This window comes from Heptranchias perlo, chromosome X (assembly GCF_035084215.1).
Source record: "Heptranchias perlo isolate sHepPer1 chromosome X, sHepPer1.hap1, whole genome shotgun sequence".
NCBI classification, from domain to species: Eukaryota; Metazoa; Chordata; class Chondrichthyes; order Hexanchiformes; family Hexanchidae; genus Heptranchias; species Heptranchias perlo.
In genome coordinates, this window is record NC_090370.1 from 26421180 (window position 1) to 26441821 (window position 20642).

The 20642-nt window shown below is 46.7% G+C and overlaps 1 non-coding gene across 1 annotated transcript; it reads right to left on the reverse strand.

Annotated features, from left to right (window-relative positions):
• Positions 1-19841: 19841 nt before the first annotated feature.
• Positions 19842-19930, reverse strand: trnar-ucg (transfer RNA arginine (anticodon UCG)). The gene is given in 2 exon segments: positions 19842-19877; positions 19894-19930. It is a non-coding gene; the product is annotated as a tRNA-Arg (tRNA).
• Between the last annotated feature and the right edge of the window lie 712 nt (positions 19931-20642).

Consider the following 20642-nt stretch of genomic DNA (forward strand, 5'->3'; position numbering starts at 1 on the left):
GTGAGAGATCATTAAATGATCCTGCAGCGCTGCCTTGGTTAATAACAACAGGTTTTAACCGCATTTCAGCCGCGGCAACAAAGCCATCAGTTTTACTCTGTTCCCCAGCCCCCGGAGTGAGTGAGGTCGCGACAAGCTGCAACATTGAGGCCGCCTGTCCGGTCCCGCTCTCTCCAATTACCCGCTACCGGCGGAAAGCAGTGAATGCAGCCTCAGACATCGCATTACTGCCCCTCCCTGGGAAACATGCAACCACGGCCCGGTCAAAGCTCCACATACACCGAGCACATGGGTAGGAAATACTGGGGAGATTGTATCTCAGTCACTCGGCCCTGCTGAAGCATTCAACGAAGTCCAAAATGGGTGAAAATTTCTTTGGGTTTTAATGTGGAAATGAGAGAATGTGACGACTGTTTCTGGGAGTCGGGATTCCGAGGCGCTGCGTTCAGGTCGTGTGGAGACGTGGGTTCGAATCCCAGTCCTGACATTCAGTCCTTCACAAAATGGAACAATTTTTGGTGCTTTCGGCTGGAGGTGATTTTACGGCCCAGTTGATTTGCTCCTTCCAGAAAACCAACCCGACCTGCATCCGAATCCGAACCACCAGACCACCAGGGAACCTGCTGCAATTTTCCTGCAAGCAAGCCGACCAACGCTGATTTTCCGACTTGTCCTTTGAAATTCAGGTCACTTGCGCCCCAAACAAGCTGCTCGGACAAAATGGCATTTACTGTCAGAACACGAAAGACTTGTTCAGAGAATGAAATCACCAAGTGCGGGGAGGGATGAACATGAAATGGACAGTGAGGGGAAATACTATCACAAGCTGCTGGTATAACTGTTTCCATTTCCAAAACCCACCAACCTGATCAACGCATCTCCTTGGAAAGGTGCAAGGTAACGCCGGCCTCTCATGCCTCATTTGAAACAAGTCACACCCACATTTTCTGCCTGTTTCCCCTGCCACCTCCTTCTGCTTCTGTCTGTTATTTTCCTCCAGCTTCCTCTGCTCCTCCAGATGCCGGGGAATTAGATGTTCGAAGCAAATACAGCGACTGAAAATAAAACCTTATCAGGAAAGCAGGGAAAGGGGAAGAAAGATATTGGTCATTGAGAAACGATGGATTTTGCAGATGCCAGAATAATTAGACACACAGATCTCATCTCCCTGCCTCTTTCAGCTATTGAATATCTTAATGCTCAAGAGATGTTCTCACTGCCCCAGGCCAATTATTCCGAGTCGTACTGTCTCTCCAATCCTGCACACGTTGCTTAGCTTTGAAACTGTCCATCACCCCTGCGCTTGCTCACCCAGATTGAATCCCGGTCCGCCAATGCTCGATTTTAAAATTCTCATCCTTGTGTTCAGGTCCCTCCGAGGCCTCGCCTCTCCCTATCGCTGTCACCTCCCACAGTCCTACAACCCTCCGAGATCACTGCGTTCCTCAAAATATGGCCTCCTGTGAACCCCTGATTTTAATGGCTCCACCATTGGCGGTCTTGCCTTCAGCTGCCTGGGCCCAAACTCCGGAATACCCGACTTAAACCCCTCCGCCTCTCTCTCCTTTATGACGCTCCTTACAAACGAACTTTTTTCACAAAGTTTGAGATCACTTGTCCGAATATCTCCTTTTGTGGATCTGTGTCAAATTTTATCTGATTACGCTCCTGTGAAGCGCCTTGGGACATTTTATTATGTTCAAGGCGCTATATAAATGTAGGTTGTTGTCAGTTGTAAGGTCTCCCAGCATTTAAAGAATTAAGGATACGTCAGTAAGATTTGTAACTCCGAAGCATCTATTGCTGCACCCGATTCCCCGTTTCCATCAGCAGCCCAGATGCACCCTCTCGAGAGGATGTATATAGTGAGACTGAGGGTAAATCACAGGGTGAAGCACCGAGCACCAGTGAGCAGGAGGAGCTGGAAATAATTATGATAATTACTATTACACAAACTTTGAACAGCCAATACCTTAAACAATAACCCAATATAAAACCAATCGCCAGTCCCCGAGTCGATGTACTCGGGTCGTGATTTGCACACGGTTCTGACTCACTTGGTACCAGACGCGCTCCCGTCAACAGTAAAGAGTTGGAGCCGGATCCAGAAGAGAGCAATCAGGACTGACCTCCACGGAGCACCCAGAGTATGGGAAGCCGAGTAACAGCAGCAGCCAGAGCTGTTTCCAAACCAGGCGCTGAAGCCGGAGTGAAGCGAGTCCCATTCTGACCCGTGTCTGCCAGCCGCCTGCCGGGTATCTTCACACTGAAGGGGTCCCATTCAGGACGAACTCCCACACACAGACTTCAGTCAGGAAGGCTGTCTCCAGTATTGGCTCAGGTCGTCGAGCGATCGAAAACGTAATGTTTAGCTCACGACTTCTTCTGTAGATGGGGGTTTAAATTGCACTGAGAACATTGTCATTTTTATTCACTTACGGAGTTATTTCTGTGCATTCGGCTGGAGGTCCTTTTTCCTGCCCAGTGAGATTTGCCACTTCAAGAAAATCAACCCGCCCTCCATCCACGGCAGGTTTTGACGTCCATCGGTTCATCCGAAAACTGAGCTTTAAACAAAAATAGAAAATACAAAAACACAAGGCGGGTCATTCAATATAAGTGGAGAGAAGAGACAAATTTACTTTTGGCTCTACTGATTTAAACATTAAATAAACAAACAGTTTGTAAATCGCAAAGGAAGTGGCAGAACTGGGCAAAGTAACCTTGCTAACTGAACCTCCTACCTTCAAAATCTACTCAGTAAATACTTCTTCGCCCATTTTTTCACTAACCTCCCCTTCCCTTCGTCAGTCTGAGGCTGTGATGGACTCGGGACCGAACAGGCCCCCTCGGCAATTGGGCCCTTTGCTCCCCGCACAAGCACAGTCTTTCCAACAAACCCGGATGTACCAATGCGCTCCTCCCTCAAGCAGCGCGAAATCAACAAACAAAAAGGGTTGAAAGTCGATGTGAAAGTCCATTATCTAATGTATGTGAGAATGTGCACTATTAATAAATCGAGGGAAATCTTCAGCTCATTTCTCAACATCTCCCGCTCTCTCGCAAAGAATCACAAGCTGACGGATTTATTCAGACTCAGCCCGTCGATGGAGATCGAAATGGGAGAGTCTCCAATGACAGACGAGCATCAGGTTCAAATTACAGACGATCCCCGTCTGTGTCACTATTTTAGTCAAAAATCACCAATTGGTTTCTCGCATCTTTTCAGCGTTGCCGATGGCAGAATTGATACATATTCTGAGCATGTTTGAGAACCAAAGGACAGAATGCAAAGGGTTTGTCGAGACAACATACGGGCAGGACAGAAAATGTCTCAGGATGGTGTGTAGACTGAATCTGAACGGTAATTGATCCCAATTCAGGCAATCTCATGGGGTCACAATGCAAAAAGTTTGTGTAATGGCCGGGAATCGAATCCAACTGACTTGCAAAAGAAGCGAGATTTCTCCCGCTTAAACACCAATGCCTGAACGGCAACAAATTACATTTGTCGCTTTGGAAACCTGTCTGAAAGTATTTAAAGTCTGCCAGATCGCCTGTGATAACCGTACGCATTCTAATGTACACTCGTGCAGCAATGGTTGAATGGTTAAGCCGTGGGACTTCCAATCTAATAGGGTTTTCCTCGGGATTTTCGCATTCTCCTTGCATCGCAGCTGTTTTAGTTCAAACGAAATGATCACTTTTGCAACTCGAGGAGAGATACTCCGCAACATGGACACTTTGAATTGAAAGCCCGATGGTCTCTTGCAAGATTTCAAAATACATGAAGGAATTGTTCCCAGCTCCAACTTAAATTCTGCTCATTCGCAAAAGTTGACATTTACACTCTTTTTTCCTGTACTTTAATCTCTCTATCTCTCCTTGTCTCAGTCTCTTGACTCTTTGTATTTTCCCCTGATGGACTTCTCAGGCGTCCTTGAACGGCCAAGGCTGATCGAACCCGCAAAACCAAAAGAGAAGGGTAAAGAAAGAAAGACTGAGACGGTAGGAAAACCAAAATTGCATCCCAGCTGATGAATTCGAAGCTAATGTCTCCACATTTATCTCTCTTCTCCTTCACAGTGAAAAATTAGCAATTTTATTCTCCTCATGGTTCAGTGTAGAACCTGCGGATGCCGAGACAGATGACAATGTAGCGTTAGAGCAGTAAATTCTGCAAAGTTTTACTTGATAAAACAAGTCGTTCATTCAAAACGAATGTGGTAAAGAGAGCCTAATATTGGTGACTTGAAATAGTTAGTGCTCAACTTGACACTGCTGAACATCGGAATAGAAAACGAGATTGGATGAACAGAAGTGGCCTGAAAGGCTGGCTGGTCGGCTGTGGCTGGTTGCGAATTGCACGCTGGTTGCACGACCCTATTCTTGGCGGCTGGTGTGTCGAGGGGAATAATCCTCGCTGCGGGCGGTTTTGCTGATCATTGATGCGAGATGTCCCGAGTTCAAATCCCAATCGAGCGGTGTTCTGGCGCCACTTTTGTTGAAAATGCACTCATTTGCTTCTCACATCGTTTCAGCGATGCAGAAGGCAGGATTGACTTAATTCCAGAACCTGTTTCAGCTCTCGAGGACAGAATGACGAGGTTTCGTCAACGCAACACACGTGGAGAAAAAAGAAGTCTCAAGATGTTGTGCAGATTGAAGCTGAATATGAATTTATCCCAATTCACGCGATTTCATGAATACCGAATGAAAATGCTCCTGCATTGGGCGGTAATCGAACCCCAGCTTCCATGTGAGGCAGGCGAGAATTCGACCAATGAAACACCAATGGCCGAACGGCAGTTTGCTGCATGTGTTCACTTGGAAACAGACTGGAAGAACAGAGAGTCTCACAGGACGCAAATGAGGCTGTTTGCTGCGCGCCGAACCCACGTGGGGCTCTAGTAGCGCAATCGGTTAGCGCGCGGCACTCATATAACAGTATTCGGTTCGAGCAATGCCGAGGTTGTTAGTTCGAGTCTCACCTGGAGCCTTTTTGCTTCTGAACTTTTCCACCCGAGTTCAAGATTCAGCTGGTGTGTTCCATGAAGCATCTCCTTCTTCGTGTTCTCCTGTGGGCACTGAGGGTTCTCTGGTTGGCCGTATTACAATCGCAGGTGTGAATTTACTTGTGAATAGGCGGGAGAGGGGCGATTGGCGTCAAAATGAAATGGCAAAGGAGGCGGCACGAGATCTCTAAATTTAATGAACCGAACACACAATTCTTCTTTTCGTGAAACAGACATTCTTCTGTTTGAAATGTCGTGTAGGAAAATTCGGAAGGGTAATGTATTGCCCGGTGTCACTGAGTAACGGGTGGAATTATTCCGCTTTCAGTTGTTGATCCTTTGACAGGTCGGGAGACCATTTCCAGCTCCCGTGTGGGACAAGTTCAGCTTTTGAGGCACTGGGTAAAGTGTTTTTTTAATTAGTGCGAACGAATGACAGGACATTTGGCACAAACAAGAAGAATTGTAAACTCACGAGTTTCCTCTCCATCATGTTCAACACAAACGAGGATTCTCCTCAAAACGTTACTAAGAATTTTGCAAAACGGACCCCATGTCGACGTTACTCAAGGGAAAAGACCAGCCATGAATCTGTATGATGGAGGAATAAACATCCGGCGGCTTGGAAAGCTCAGTCGGTGGAACATCAGACTTTTTAGCAAAGTAGTGATCTGAGGGTCCAGGCTTCAAGTCCCTGCTCAGGCTATCAATTTTTGAACAGCTGGCAAGTTCTGCCTTTCCAGCGGAATAATAACTGTGTGAGAGTCGATCCCTGCGATGTTTTGTCAATATGTTGACCATTGTTGAGCATTCTCAGAAAAGGGCTTTGTTCTTCTCTGATCATTATTTTACCAGAGACATTTGGACAGTAGAATATCAGTTGGAAAGCCCACTGATTGCCCGTTTGCACCACCCGTCCCTTGTCTGTACAGAGATTGCTTTGTGTCGAAACTGCTTCAAAGTGAGTCTCTTCCATAGTTACCTGGAAATGTTTGGATTGGTGCAGTTATCTGCAGCTTGTTAATTGGATGGTTAACACTGAGTTTAGTTGGGCTGATCTGATTTCTTTGCTCGAATAAATTAGGAACAGATGAATCTCGGAACAGGAGTAGGCCATTCAGCCCCTCGTGCCTGCTCCGCCATTTGATAAGATCATGGCTGATCTGTGAACTAATTCCTTATACCTGCCTTTGGCACATATGCCTTAATACCTTTGTTTGCCAAAAAGCGATCTCTCTCAGATTTAAATTTAGCAATTGAGCGAGCATCAATTGGCTTTTGCAGAAGAGTGTTCCAAACCTCTACCACCCTTTGTGTGTAGAAATGATTTCTAATCTCATTCCTCAAAGGTCTTGCTCTAATTTTCAGAATGTGCCCCTTACTCCGAAAATCCCCAACCAGCGGAAATAGTTTCTCTCTATCCACCCGGTTTGTTCCCCTAAATATCTTATAAACTTCGATCAAATCACGCCTTGACCTTCTAAACTCGAGAGAATACAACCTCAATTTGTGTAATCTCTCCTCGTAACTTAATCCTTGAAGTCCGGGTATCATTTTAGTAAACTTACCCTGCACTCCCTCCAAGGCCAATATGTCCTACCGAAGGTGCGGTGCCCAGAACTGCTCACATTACTCCAGGTGCGGTCGAACCACGGCTTTGTACAGCTGCAGAATAATTTCTGTCCGCTTGTACTCCAGTCCTCTCGATATGAAGGCCGGCATTCCATTAGCCTTCTTGATTATTTTCTGCACCTGTTCATGACACTTCAATGATCTGTGGACCTGAGCCCCTAAGTCCCTTTGGACATCCACTGTTTTTAACGTTTTACCATTTGGAAAGTAAGCTGTTCTATCCTTTTTTGATACAAAGTTGATGACGTCACATTTGCCTATATTGTATTCCATTTGCCACAGTTTTGTCCATTCATTTAATCTATCAATATCCCTTTGTAATTTTATGTTTTCATCTATACTGCTAACAATGCCACCACTCTTTGTGTCATCGGCAAACTTAGATATGAGACTTTCCATGCCATCATTTAAGTCGTTGATAAATATTGTGAATTGTTGAAGCCCGAAGACAGATCCCTGCGGGACTCCACAAGTCACATCCTGCCAATGTAAGTACCTACCCATTATCCCTACTCTCTGTCACCTTTCTCTCAGCCAACTTCCTAACCAAGTCCGTATTTTTCCCTCGATTCCATGGGCTTCTATCCAAACTAACAGTCTCTTATGTGGGACTTAATCAAATGCCTTCTGGAAGTCCATATAAATAACATCCATTGACACTCCCCACCTGGTCCTGGGGATTTGTCACTCTTTATTGCGATTATTTTCTTCATTACTGTTATTTTACTTATATTAATTTCATTGAGTCCCTGTCCCCGATTCAATATTAGTTTTCTTGGGATTTCCAGGATGCTATCCTCTTTTTCTGCTGTAAATACTGACGCAAAATAATTAATCAACACGTCCGCATTTTCCCATTGTCAATGATCTTATCCCCACTTTCAGTTTTTAAGGGGCCAACACTGCACCTGACCACCCTCTTTTAACGAATATCACTCTAAAAGTTCTTCGTATTGGTTTTGATATCCCTTGCAAGTTTCTTTTCATTCTCTCTTTTTGTAGCTCTTACGATCTGTTTTGTGACCCTGTGTTGATCTTTGTATCTTTCCCATTCGCTAGGATCTGTGCCATTTGTTGCTTTTTTTGTGTGCCCTTTCCTTATGTCTTATACTGTCCCTTACCTCTTCAGTTGTCCATGGCTGGTTTGTTTTGGCAAGTAGAGTTCTTGCCCCTCAGGGGTATAAACTGATTCTGTATCACGTTAAATGTTTCTTAAAACATTTCCCATTGATCATCAGTCGTTTTACAGATTTGCCCAGTTCACTGTGGACAGTCTCTGTCTCCACATTGAAGTCGGCCTTACCCAAGTCCAGAATCTTAGCAGCTGATTCACTTTTTTTCCCTTTCAAATATTACATTGAACTCGATCATGTTATGATCGCTTTTGGACAGATGTTCACGCACAGTCAAGCTTTTAACTAAATCTGGTTCATTTCTCATTACAAAATATTGAATGTCTTGCCCCCTTGTTGTCTCTGGGACATCCTGCTGTCGAAAACTATCCCGGACACACTCAGTAAATTCACGACCGTTCTGCGTGGCCTAATGGATAAAGCCTCTGATTTAGATGATAATCGAGTTGTTATCAAAACATTGCAGGTTCGAATCCTGCCTTGGTCGTTTTACTCGCTCGGTGAAAATTTGTCCGACGTGCGCCCCAACTGTTTTGCACCCGATCGTTTCGAACAGTCTGATGGAACCGAAATCCCGAAATTACTTTCCTTTCCGAACAGAGTGTAAAAGTGACATTATTTCTACTGTTTGGATTCAGAAATAGTCGGCGAATCCATTGTGCTCTGCACGTATGGGTTCGAATCCCATCCGTGTGGTTATTGTATTGAACTTTTGTTGCGGCCCCATGTAAGTTTTGTACAATAAAAATGGGCTTGAAAGCTATTAATACCAATCCGACACCGGTGTTTTAAGTCTGTATCCCTGGATTGTTCATATTTTGTTGAAATGGAGATGGACAACTTGTCTTACCAAGTCAGGCTTTCGAAAATTTAAATGCTCTGAAGCAAAATTGCCGTTTGTCTGAGAATAGATACACCAGGTTGACTCGCGCGAATACACTTTTCCTCATGTAAAACACACACACATTAAACTATTGTGCAGTATTTGTAGGAGGTCACCCACAGGAGGAGGTCAGGGCCTGGTGCATCACAGACATCACTCACCAACATTTTGTGGGAAGAGATGAGAAATGTAATAGGATAAGACCAGATAGTCTGGAGAGAGTAAGAGTGTGGGAGTACAACAGGATAAATAGAGCCAGATATAACTTGTACTGACAGGGGATAAGGAAGAGAAGATCATGACTGATACCCATTGTTTACCATTCAGAGACCGATGAACAAAAGATAGATGTTGTTGCGCAGACATATTGAGGGAGAAGGCGCAACAAAGTGGCTTGGCAAATGTATCAACACTATAACATTAGGAAATAACGCGAAACATGTGGGCGCCGTGGCTCAGTGGTTAAAGCACCTGTCGTATAAACATGAAAGGTTCCTGGGTTCAAATCTCAACAATGCCATACCCTCAAGTCAAATCCCAGCGGTGCTTCTGGCAAAGTGTTCCTCATTAACATCTGGGCACTTGTGCCAACAATTGGGCGGAGTATTCCGACAGACGAGTCGAACAACAGCCTGCCTCCACGACCACTGGGTCGGTCCTATCACACGGGCAGGACAGATGAACCGGAAATGGCGGTTTTGTCATATACAGCAAAGAGAGAGTGGCTGTGGGAGTTCTCAACTTTGACTCCGGACGAAAGACAGCTGTGTGTTTGGAAATTGGAGGGGGGTGCGTGGAGTGGAGTGAGAGCCTGGGAGAGGGAACGGGGGCAGAATGTGGCTGGCGTGGCGTGGCGGGGGTGGGGTGGCTTCAGAGTCTGGAATGTCTGTGTCTGAGGTGGGTAGTTTACTGAGGGAAAGGGACCAATATCCTTAGAGATACAGTCAGTGACACAGGGTGAAAGGTGGTGAAAGTCAGTGAAGTAACACAGGGCTGTGGTGGAGAGTGGTTCCGCAGCGACAGTGTGAGGGAGAGGAATTAACATCCGTACTGATACAGTCAGCAATACGGGGGCTTTGGGGTGACAGGGAGAGGAATTAACGTCAGTAACGCGGGGTGGGGGCCGAGTGGCGAAGAGACAAGGCCAGTGTGTGGAATGGGGGAATTCGGCCTGTCCCCTGTTGCAGCAACTGTGAATCAAAGCCCCGTTCCACCCGTGTATCCTTCTCCACGACTCCCCTTGTGCTGTTCCCCCTTGTCCACCACTGCTGATTCTCCTGCCCTTCTGTGTCACACTGTGATCTTTCCCCGCTGTGATTCTCGCGCGCTCTCACTTGTTTGGTGTCGAGTTGTCGAGGTTTATCCTCCAATATGACCCTTGTGATCCGTCAGCAAACACTGGGTCGCTGTCCGTCAGATCAATGGAACCGATTACAACCTCGACTCCAAGCTGAAGTCACTCAGCCCTCATCGGCGGCTATGAAGGGGTTGAGAAGCATGGGATAGGGGATGAGGTGAGTCTGTCAGTAACGCCTCTGTGTGACAAACTGTATCTCCACTGATGTTCATTCTTCTCACTCAGGAAACCGCTCTCCCCCCAGAGCCCTGTCTCTCTACTTATGTTAATCCCGCACTGTCACTCACGGAACCCCTCACCGCCAGCACCCCGAGTGACTGACTTTTCTATTCTGATTTTAATCCCTCTCCCTCACACTGTCACTCACGTTCCACTCTCAGCCCAGAGCCCTGTGTTACTGACTGTCTCTCTACTGATGTTAATCGCTCTCCCTCAAACTCTCAATCAGTATCCCCTCGCCAACTTTACTCTCTTCTGACTCCCCGCTCAGGTTGCCATCCCCCTGTCACTCTCGTTTAAACCCTCGCCAACAGCAGTAGCAACTCCCCCTGCGAGGCTATTAGTCCCGGATCTGTTGAGGTGCAACCCGTCCGGCTTGTACAGTTCCCACCTTCCCCAGAATCGGTTCCAATTCCTCAGGAATCTAAATCCCTCTCTCCTGAACCAACCCTCCAGCCACGCATTCACCTGATCTATTCTCCCATTCCTATACTCACTAACACGTGGCACTGGGGTATTCCTGAGATTACTACCCTTGAGGTCCTGGTTTTTAACTTAATTCCTAACTCCTTATATTCAGATTGCAGGACCTCATCCCTCTTTTTACCTATGTCGTTGGTACCGATATGGACCACGACCTCTGGCTGTTCACCCTCCCCCTTCTGAATGTCCTGCAGCCGCTCAGTGACATCCATGACCCTGGCACCAGGGAGGCAACATACCATCATGGAACCACGTTTGCGGCCGCAGAAACGCCTGTCTGCTCCTCGAACTATCGAATCCCCGATCACGATTGCTCTCTTGACCATTCTCCTCCTCCCCTTTACAGCTGAGTCACCCATGATGCTTTGGAATTGGCTCTGTCTGCACTCCCCAGAGGAACCCTTTCCCCCACCAGTAACTGGATCTGAATACTGGTTGAAGATTGAGATGCCCTCAGGGGACTCCTGCACTCGCTGCCTGGTCGTCCTTTTCTGTCTGGCGGTCACCCAGTCACTCTCTGCCTGCACTCTCTTAATCTGCGGGGTGACCACTTCCTGAAACGTGCTGTGCACGAAATTCTCAGCCTCGCGGATGCACTGCAGTGACGTCAGCTGTTGCTCAAGGTCCGAAACCGGGAGCTCGAGCTCCACCAACTGACGACACTTCCTGCACATGTGCTTGTCCAGGACACGGGAAGCGTCCTGGAGTTCCCACATGGCACAGGTCGTGCATTCGACAGGTTTGAGCTGCCCTGTCATGCCTTAATTTATTAGATGAACGTAAACAAAGCAAAAACCTTAAATACGGCTTTTTTTGGTTATATTACTCCAGTTAAGTAGTTTAAGCTTTAATTTTAATGAGCTTCCAGGAGTTTTACACTTCATGCTTTTCAATCAATTTTATCCAATTCGCGAAATCAGAGAGAAAAACGAAGACTCGCCAACCAATCACCGACCTGCTGTCCTGTGACGTCACTCCTTGTTCATTTTCACCGATTGCCTCTGTGCCGCTCGGAGTGCGGGTCGGCCTTCGAGTCTGGGCCTTGAGCAGTCTCCGAGTCCTGCGCTCTCTCCCAGGTCTGTTTGAAGTGATGTGTTGGAACATTTTAATTTATTTGCTCGAATAAATTAGATACTTTTTAACCCCAACCCACTCCTTGCAGACACTTCCAGCATCATCCACGTGGGCGGTAGAATGCAGAGACATTCAGCGCTCCAAATCAATCCGTGCTGCCTCTTACCGAAACTCGGGAACAATGTGAACCATTTCAGCCTCTCAGATGCCGATGTTTCCAATTTCATCTTGTGCAGCAAGAACCCCTGGTGATTTTACAGTCACTGAAGTTCGCTTCACTTTCCCCAAAGTTTGGTCTGAAAAGAAAAGTGAACGTTTCGACATTGGTGGCGAAGCAAAATCGCTGCTTTCATTCCTTCCACCGCTGGTCTTCCTGCGGGCGATGAACCTTCTGCACTCCGCTATTTTTATCACATGACCAGGGACTGGAAACGAGTTGAATGTGAAAGTGGGAGCAACAAACTGAATCAAGCGGATAGGTGGAGCGGGATATTGCAAAACAAACAGCGAAGCCACGAGGAGCAGGTCAGCTGTTACATCAGAACATAAGAAATAGGAGCAGGAGGAGACCTCACGGCCCCTCGAGCCTGCTCCGCCATTCAATAAGATCATGGCTGATCATCGACATTAACTCTATTTTCCCGCCCGATCCCCATATTGTTCACACGACATTTCAAACAGAAGAATGCCTGTTTCACGAAAAGAAGAATTGTGTGTTTGGTTCTTCAGATTTAAAGATCTCGGGCCGCCTCCTTTGCCATTTCATGCTGCCGCAAATCGCCTCTCTCTCCGGCCTATGAACAACTAAACTCACACCTGCAATTTCAATACGATCGGCCAGAGGACCCAAAGTGCCCACATGAGAACAGTAAGAAGGAGATGCTGAATGGAATAGACCAGCTGTACCTTGAACTCCGCTGGAAATATTCAGAAGCAAATGGTTAAAATGCTCCAGGGGAGGATCGAACTCAACACTTCGGCATTCCTCGAGCCTGATACTATTATATAATACCACGTGCTGACCGATTGCGCTGCGAAAGCCGCGTGGTATTAATACTCTCATTAAACACCCTCATTTTCGGTCTTGAAGGTTGTATGTTTTTTCAGACAGGTTTCCAAGTGGACACATGCAGCCATTTGCCGTTCGGCTATTGGTGTTTTCGTGGTCGAATTCTTGCCTGCCACACAGGAAGCGGGAGTTCATTGCCGCCAAATGCAGGAGCATTTTCTGCATTCATGACATCGAGTGAATTGGGATAAATTCATATTTAGCTTCAATCTGCAAAACATCTTGAGACTTTTTCTTTTCTCCAGGTGTGTTGCGTTCACTTAACCTCGGCTTCTATACGCAAAGGGTGGGAGACGTTTGAAACGCACTTCTGTAGATGGTATTTAATGGTAGCTCACTTGTGAATGTTAAATCTGAGATTGATAGATTTCTGTGAACCAAGGGTATTAAGGGATATTGGGCTAAGCCGGGTATATGGAGTTAGGTCACAGGTCCATATCTAAATGCCACTGCCACTTGCTGCCTCCTGATATGCGCCACCTTCACCTGCAAGAAAGCGGGACGTGTGTCTGGGTGATGTGCCTGTCATTGTTAAATAGCTGCCAGTGTGTGTGGCCTATGAGTTGTGGGTGGGCGGCTTGCAACAGTGGTAATGTGTAAGAGTGAGAGGAATCCTCTGGTTACAAGAGTTGAGGACTGATGGAAAGAGTTTGTTGGTATGTGGGGAATGGGGGTGTATTGCATGGTGCAGTTGGTAGGAGATGCCACTTGTGAGTTGTCCTCACTCAACTTGACCACTCATGTCAAAGCATTGAACTTCTCCCTGCACTGCGTCCGTGTTCATGATGATGTGCGCCTGGCATTGACGACATCCCCCGCTGCTCGCACTGCCTTTTGGATATCTGTCTGGAGGACCTCTTTCCCGGACCCACCCCTGCGGATACATCATGCTCCTCCTTCTGTTCAACTCCTGCACCACAGTCTCTCAGCATCAGCAGAGAACCTTGGTGCATGCAACCTCCAGGCCTGGTAACAACTCAGATCTGCAGATTGGTGAGGTCTGGCGTGCAGATTGGAGGATGTGGGATTTAGTCGTGTATAACTTTTATACAATGTTTTAACATAACGCATCAGTGTGCAAACATAAGGATGGAACCTGCATCTGTGTTTTACGTGTGCAATGTCTGATCTCCGTTCAGACTCCGTTTGGACAGTAGGCTTTTATTTTAAGCAAATAACAGGTACCAGCTGCCTTTCAGCGATTTCCAAGAAACATCCTCCCTTTAAGAGATTGAGCTCCCCCGGGCGGTGGAAAGTGTGAATTGTAATGATTCTCCCTGCAAGGCCGGAATGGACCACTGAATGCACGTGAGTCATCGGGCCAGCCGGATCTTGCGTCCTGCGTGCCCAAGGGTCATTGGGCGCGGAGTAACAGCGCATCACGCGACCTGCGCCCAAAAACGGCACTGATCCAATTCTTCCCCCAATGTGCGCCAGTCGACAGGATTCGGATATGGTACCTGGCACATGGGGCCACAGGAAGAAAGATTGCATTTATATTGCGCTGTTCACCAACTCGGACGTCCCAAAGCGCTTTACAGACAACGAACCACTCTTTGAAGTGTAGTCACTGCTGATATGTAGAAAACGAGGCAGCCAATTTAAACACACAGCAAGATCCCAAACACAGCGATGTGACAATGACCAGATAATGTGTTATAGTGATGTTACTGGAGCGATAAATATTGATCAGGTTAACAGGGAGAACTATTTACCCTTCAAGGTGAAGACAAGGTGATTGTATCAGTTCGAGTTTGGACCTTTGTAATGTTTTTCTTTCCTCATTTCTATCTTCTTCAGATTCCAACTGTTCAGAAAACTGACAACTGAACTCTCAATGAATTTTCGATAAATCTGTCACTCAAAATAAACAATGTTCGAAATAAAGAAATAAACCGGATTGAGACGGTTCACTTCACTTCACTGAAACGTCTCATTCCAGTTAAACCGGCGCGGCGGAGTCACAGCAGCTCATCGCTGATCTGCACCTCAACTCCATTTAGCGAAATAGAAACTGGAAAATTCATGTTTCGAGACGAGTTTACTAATTTCCTGAAAAATGAATATCACGAAACCAGCAAAATATTCCCTGCCCTGATGAAACACACAGCAAGGGGATGTGTCGAATATCTCGCTAGAAACCCGCGAATTTATTTTTACACGGATAGAATACCGTGCTCGATATTAACATTTACACTGAGCGCCAGGTCTGGATCTGACCCGTTTACCCCGTGGTGCGGGACCCCGTCCAAGTTTATATTTACCAAAAAAAGAAAATCAGTCAATAATATATCTCACCCAGCAGAATTGGAGATTGTTCGTATTTTACAAGACAGGATGAGGCCACTCGGCCCGTCTTGCTTGGATAGTAAATTCTGTTCGCATTCTCCGCTTGGTGTTGTTCTGCTTACATATTTTAGTTTACCGATCTGTCTTTTGTTGTATTTCCCCTCACTCTGCAAGAGAGAAAACAATAAATGAACAACATCAACAATGTGGATGGAAGAGAATGATCCAAGCAGAGTCTTAACCATCCAGGGTTTAAGGTCATTTGGTGAACTAGTTTATTGTTGGCGGCGTGGCCTCATGGACAAGGCGTCTGATTTCGTTATTCATCGCGTGGTTATCAGACGATTGCAGGTTCGAGTCCTGCTGCGGTCATTTTACTCTTTGGGTGCAAATGTGTCCGACGTGCGCCCAAACTGTTTTGCACCCGACCGTTTCTCACAGTCGGATGGAACGAAAATTCGTAAATTGCTTTGCTTTCAGAAATTGACTCCACATTTTCAACATTGTCGATCTGGGTGAACGGGCAGGACATAGTGTAAAAGTGACTTTATTTCTACTGTTTGGATTCAGAAATGTGCTCTGTCGGTTTGGGTCCGAATACCATCCGTGCTGTTATTGTTTTGAACTTTTGTTGCGGCGCAACGTAAGTTTTGTGCAATCAAAATGGGCTTGAAAGCTACTAATACCAATCCGACACCGGTGTTTTAAGTCTGTATCCCTGGATTGTTCATATTTTGTTGAAATGGAGAGGGACAACTTGCCTCATCAAGTAAGTCTTTCTGAAATTTAAATGCTCTGACGCAACATTGCCGTTTGTGTGAGAATAGATACACCAGGTGGACGAGCGCTCATAAACATTTCCGAATGTAAAACACACACACATTAAACTATTGTGCAGTATTTGTCGGAGGTCACCCACAGGAGGAGGTCAGGGCCTGGTGTATCACAGACATTACTCACCAACATTTTGTGGGAAGAGATGAGAAATGTAATAGGATAAGACCAGATAGTCTGGAGAGAGTGTGGGAATACAACAGGATGAATAGAGCCAGATATAAGATGTACTGACAAGGGGTAAGGAAGAGAAGATCATGACTGATACCCATTGTTTACCATTCAGAGACCGATGATCAAAAGATAGATGTCGTTGCGCAGACATATTGAGGGAGAAGGCGCAACAAAATCGCTTGGAAAATGTATCAATACCATAACGTTAGGAAATAATTAAAGTCACGTGGGCGCCGTGGCTCAGTGGTTGAAGCACCTGCCTTGTAAACAAAGGGTCTTGGATTCACATCCCAGCAGTGCCTTTCACCAAAGTTCTCCACTTTAACATTTGGAAACTTGTGGCAGAGTTGTCCCGTCGCTTGATAAACCACCAGCCTAACACAACCATTCTCACAGAATCACAGCTTTCAGCTGATGCCCCAGACTCTTCCATCACCAGCACTGGGTGGATCCTGTCCCACAAACAAAACAGGGATGGTGGTACAGTCATATACTCCGAGGAGGGAGAGGCCCTGCGCGTTCAAAACACAGACTCTGGACCCCAACATGGCATCGGCCCGAAGGTGGGGGAGAGGTAGAGGGCGATAGCCGATCTCTGGGAGAGGGGATGGTGGAGTCTGGATCGTCTGTGTGGGAGGTTGGCGGATGAGGGCATCGACCGTCTGTGGGGGAGGAGCGTCTGTGTCAGAGGTAAGCGGCGGGGGGCGAGTCTGGATTGTCTGAGAGAGCCAGGGTAAACGATGGGTGGGGCGGAGGGCCGTGAGACCGGGCCAGTGTCTGAAAGGGGGGAATCAGACCGCCGGCCCTCCGTGTATCACTGCGTTTCGTGTCCCTCCCTCCTCTATGTATCTCTGTGATTCTCCCCCTCACTTCCCCTGCCATCACTGTGATTGTCCCTCCCACCCCTCTCTATCACTGTGATTCTGTCCCTCCCCCGACCCGTATCTCACTTGCTTCAACATTCACCGATCGATAATGGCGCACGCCGTGAATGCATCATTGTGGCTCGAGGTCCCATCAATTGCAGGACTATAATGATCGTGAAATAATTCTCATCTGTCAAAAGTTTAGACCTTGTTCCACTGCGGGAACCAAAAGCCTTCGCTCTGTTCACTGATCCCAGTTAAATGAGGCCCTGTCGGTGGATGTTAGAGATTCCCCAGCGCTGATGAAAGAAGCGCAGGGAATTCTCCCGCTCTCTTGTCCAACATTCCTGACTCAGTAACACGAACACCAAAGAGCGCACTGAAGGGTCCAAGTTTAAGGGATTGAAACTCAAAGCCCTCACGGCGTTCCACAGTCACCCATCGACCGTCGGAACTCACACTTCGATGGGATCCACTGTCCGATCATTGAGGAACACGTCCCTCCTCCGCTTGGCTCCGTCCTTTATGGGAATGGGAATTGGAAGGTTTCACCGACTTATGAAGTGTCCCTGGAACAGAATGAACAGCATTCCCTGTGTCTCGGGGTTTCAGTGACGGATTCTTGTCTGTCTGTCACAGGGCTGATCAGAACTCGATTCCTGATCCAAACAGTGTATCGTCTTTGAGAGAAACCGAGAGAGAACAGGAACAGAGAAGGAAACAAACTGCGGACTGGATTCCAATTGCGCTCCCGCGGTTATTGTTAACTAAAGGCACCGTGGAATTGGATCAACAGGCAGATTGTTGGGGATTTAAATGTTCGAGATTTAAACCCAGGCTTTCTCCCATGTTCTTTTTTTTTTATTCGTTCACGGGATGTGGGCGTCGCTGGCGAGGCCGGCATTTATTGCCCATCCCTAATTGCCCTCGAGAAGGTGGTGGTGAGCCGCCTTCTTGAACCGCTGCAGTCCGTGTGGTGACGGTTCTCCCACAGTGCTGTTAGGAAGGGAGTTCCAGGATTTTGACTCAGCGACAATGAAGGAACGGCGATATATTTCCAAGTCGGGATGGTGTGTGACTTGGAGGTGAACGTGCAGGTGGTGTTGTTCCCATGTGCCTGCTGCTCTTGTCCTTCTAGGTGGTAGAGGTCGCGAGTTTGGGAGGTGCTGTCGAAGAAGCCTTGGCGAGTTGCTGCAGTGCATCCTGTGGATGGTACACACTGCAGCCACAGTGCGCCGGTGGTGAAGGGAGTGAATGTTTAGTGTGGTGGATGGGGTGCCAATCAAGCGGGCTGCTTTATCTTGGATGGTGTCGAGCTTCTTGAGTGTTGTTGGAGCTGCACTCATCCAAGCAAGTGGAGAGTATTACATCACACTCCTGACTTGTGCCTTGTAGATGGTGGAAAGGCTTTGGGGAGTCAGGAGGTGAGTCACTCGTCGCAGAATACCCAGCCTCTGACCTGCTCTTGTAGCCACAGTATTTATATGGCTGGTCCAATTCAGTTTCTGGTCAATGGTGACCCCCAGGATGTTGATGGTGGGGGATTCGGTGATGGTAATGCCATTGAATGACAGGGGGAGGTGGTTAGACTGTCTCTTGTTGGAGATGGTCATTGCCTGGCACTTATCTGGCGCGAATGTTACTTGCCACTTATGAGCCCAAGCCTGGATGTTGTCCAGGTCTTGCTGCATGCGGGCTCGGACTGCTTCATTATCTGAGGGGTTGCGAATGGAACTGAACACTGTGCAGTCATCAGCGAACATCCCCATTTCTGACCTTATGATGGAGGGAAGGTCATTGATGAAGCAGTTGAAGATGGTTGGGCCTAGGACACTACCTTGAGGAACTCCTGCAGCAATGCCCTGGTGCTGAGATGATTGGCCTCCAACAACCACTACCATCTTCCTTTGTGCTAGGTATGACTCCAAATACAGTTCCCAAATACTGATCGAATAATCGGGAGATGGTAAAATGCAGGAGATGCAGGAGAGACCGAAGTCCTTCAATCTCGGCAGCAGTTACTGGGAACCGAGCCATGGGTGGGATTCTAGTTCAAAACGGGAGACTGTGAACAATGAGACAGATCCTGGGCTCAAATCTGGAAGGGAGCTCCCTCCAGATTCAATTTTTCTTGATGAAGAGCGGGTGGAGGAATTAAATTTAACAGAAAAAATGTACAGACTTGTTGTAAATCTAATAACTGGACAGGTTCAAGATTGTTAAAAAGTTTTGAAATTAGATTTCTTCCTGATGGTTAATGTTAACCCTTGATGTTCCACCTCCCTTATCATTTGCTGTTCCCGTTAATCTTTCATTCGCTGTAAAACCCAGAGGTAGCAAGGAAGGACAGAAAGATCTCTCTCCGATCCGTCCTCTCGACTCGACCTTTATCCCATTACCGCAGGTGAACAATTCCAATTATCCGTCTATATTTAAACAAAATATAAACAATCTAGGGACACAGCCTTAAAACTGCGGTGTCGGATTGATAATAATGGCATTCAACCCCATTTGATTGCACAAAATTTAAGTTGGGCCGCAACAAAAGTTCAATAAAATAACGACACGGATGGGGTTCGGGCCAATACATACAGAGCACAATGCATTCGCGGACCATTTCTGAATCCAAACAGCAGAAATAAAGTCACTTTTACACTATGTCCTGCCCGTGCACCCAGATCGACAATATTGAAAATGTCGAGTCAACTTCTGCAAGCAAAGGGATTTCCGGATTTCCGTTCCATCAGGTCCGTTCCTGCAAGAAACGGTCCGGTGCGAAACAGTTGCGGCGCACATTGGAACAAGTGTAAAAACGACCGCGGCAGGATTCGAACCTGCAATCTTCTGATAACATCACGATCAACACCGAAATCAGACGCCTTATCCATTAGGCCACGCAGCCACTATGATAGCAATTCAGCAAAAGATCTTAAACCGGGGCAGGAGTGGTTAAGACTCTGCTTGTCTCTTTCTCTTCCTTTCACTTTGTTGATGTTGTCCATTTATTGTTTTCTCTCTTGCAGCAAGTTGGCTCTGCTGTTTCCGAATTATCAGGATACGACAACTGAACTTCCACTGGGTCTCCAAGAAACCTACAATCAGAATAAACAAATCTTTGATCAAAATGTTTTGCCTCCAAAGCGAATCTCTTTCGCACTCAGTCTGCAAAATAGACACTGGGGAAATAAAATAAAAGAAAAATCGGTAAACTAAAAATGTACACGGAGAACAACACCGAGCGGAGAATGTGAACAGAATTTACTATCCAAGCCCGACGGGCCGAGTGGCCTCATCCTGTCCTGTAAAATACGAACAATCCCCAATTCTGCTGGGTGAGATTATTATTTTCTGATTTTCTTTTTTTGGTAAATATAAGAGCGGACGGGGTCCCGCACCACGGGGTAAACGGGTCAGATCCAGACCTGGCGCTCAGTGTTAGTGTTAATATTGAGCACGGTATTCTATCCGTGTAAAAATACAATCGCGGGTTCCTTGCTTTATATTCGACACATTCCCTTGCTGTGTGTTTAATCAGGGGAGGGAATGTTTTGCTGGTTTCGTGATTTTCATTTTCAGGAAATTAGTAAATTCGTCTCGAAACATGAGTTTTCCAG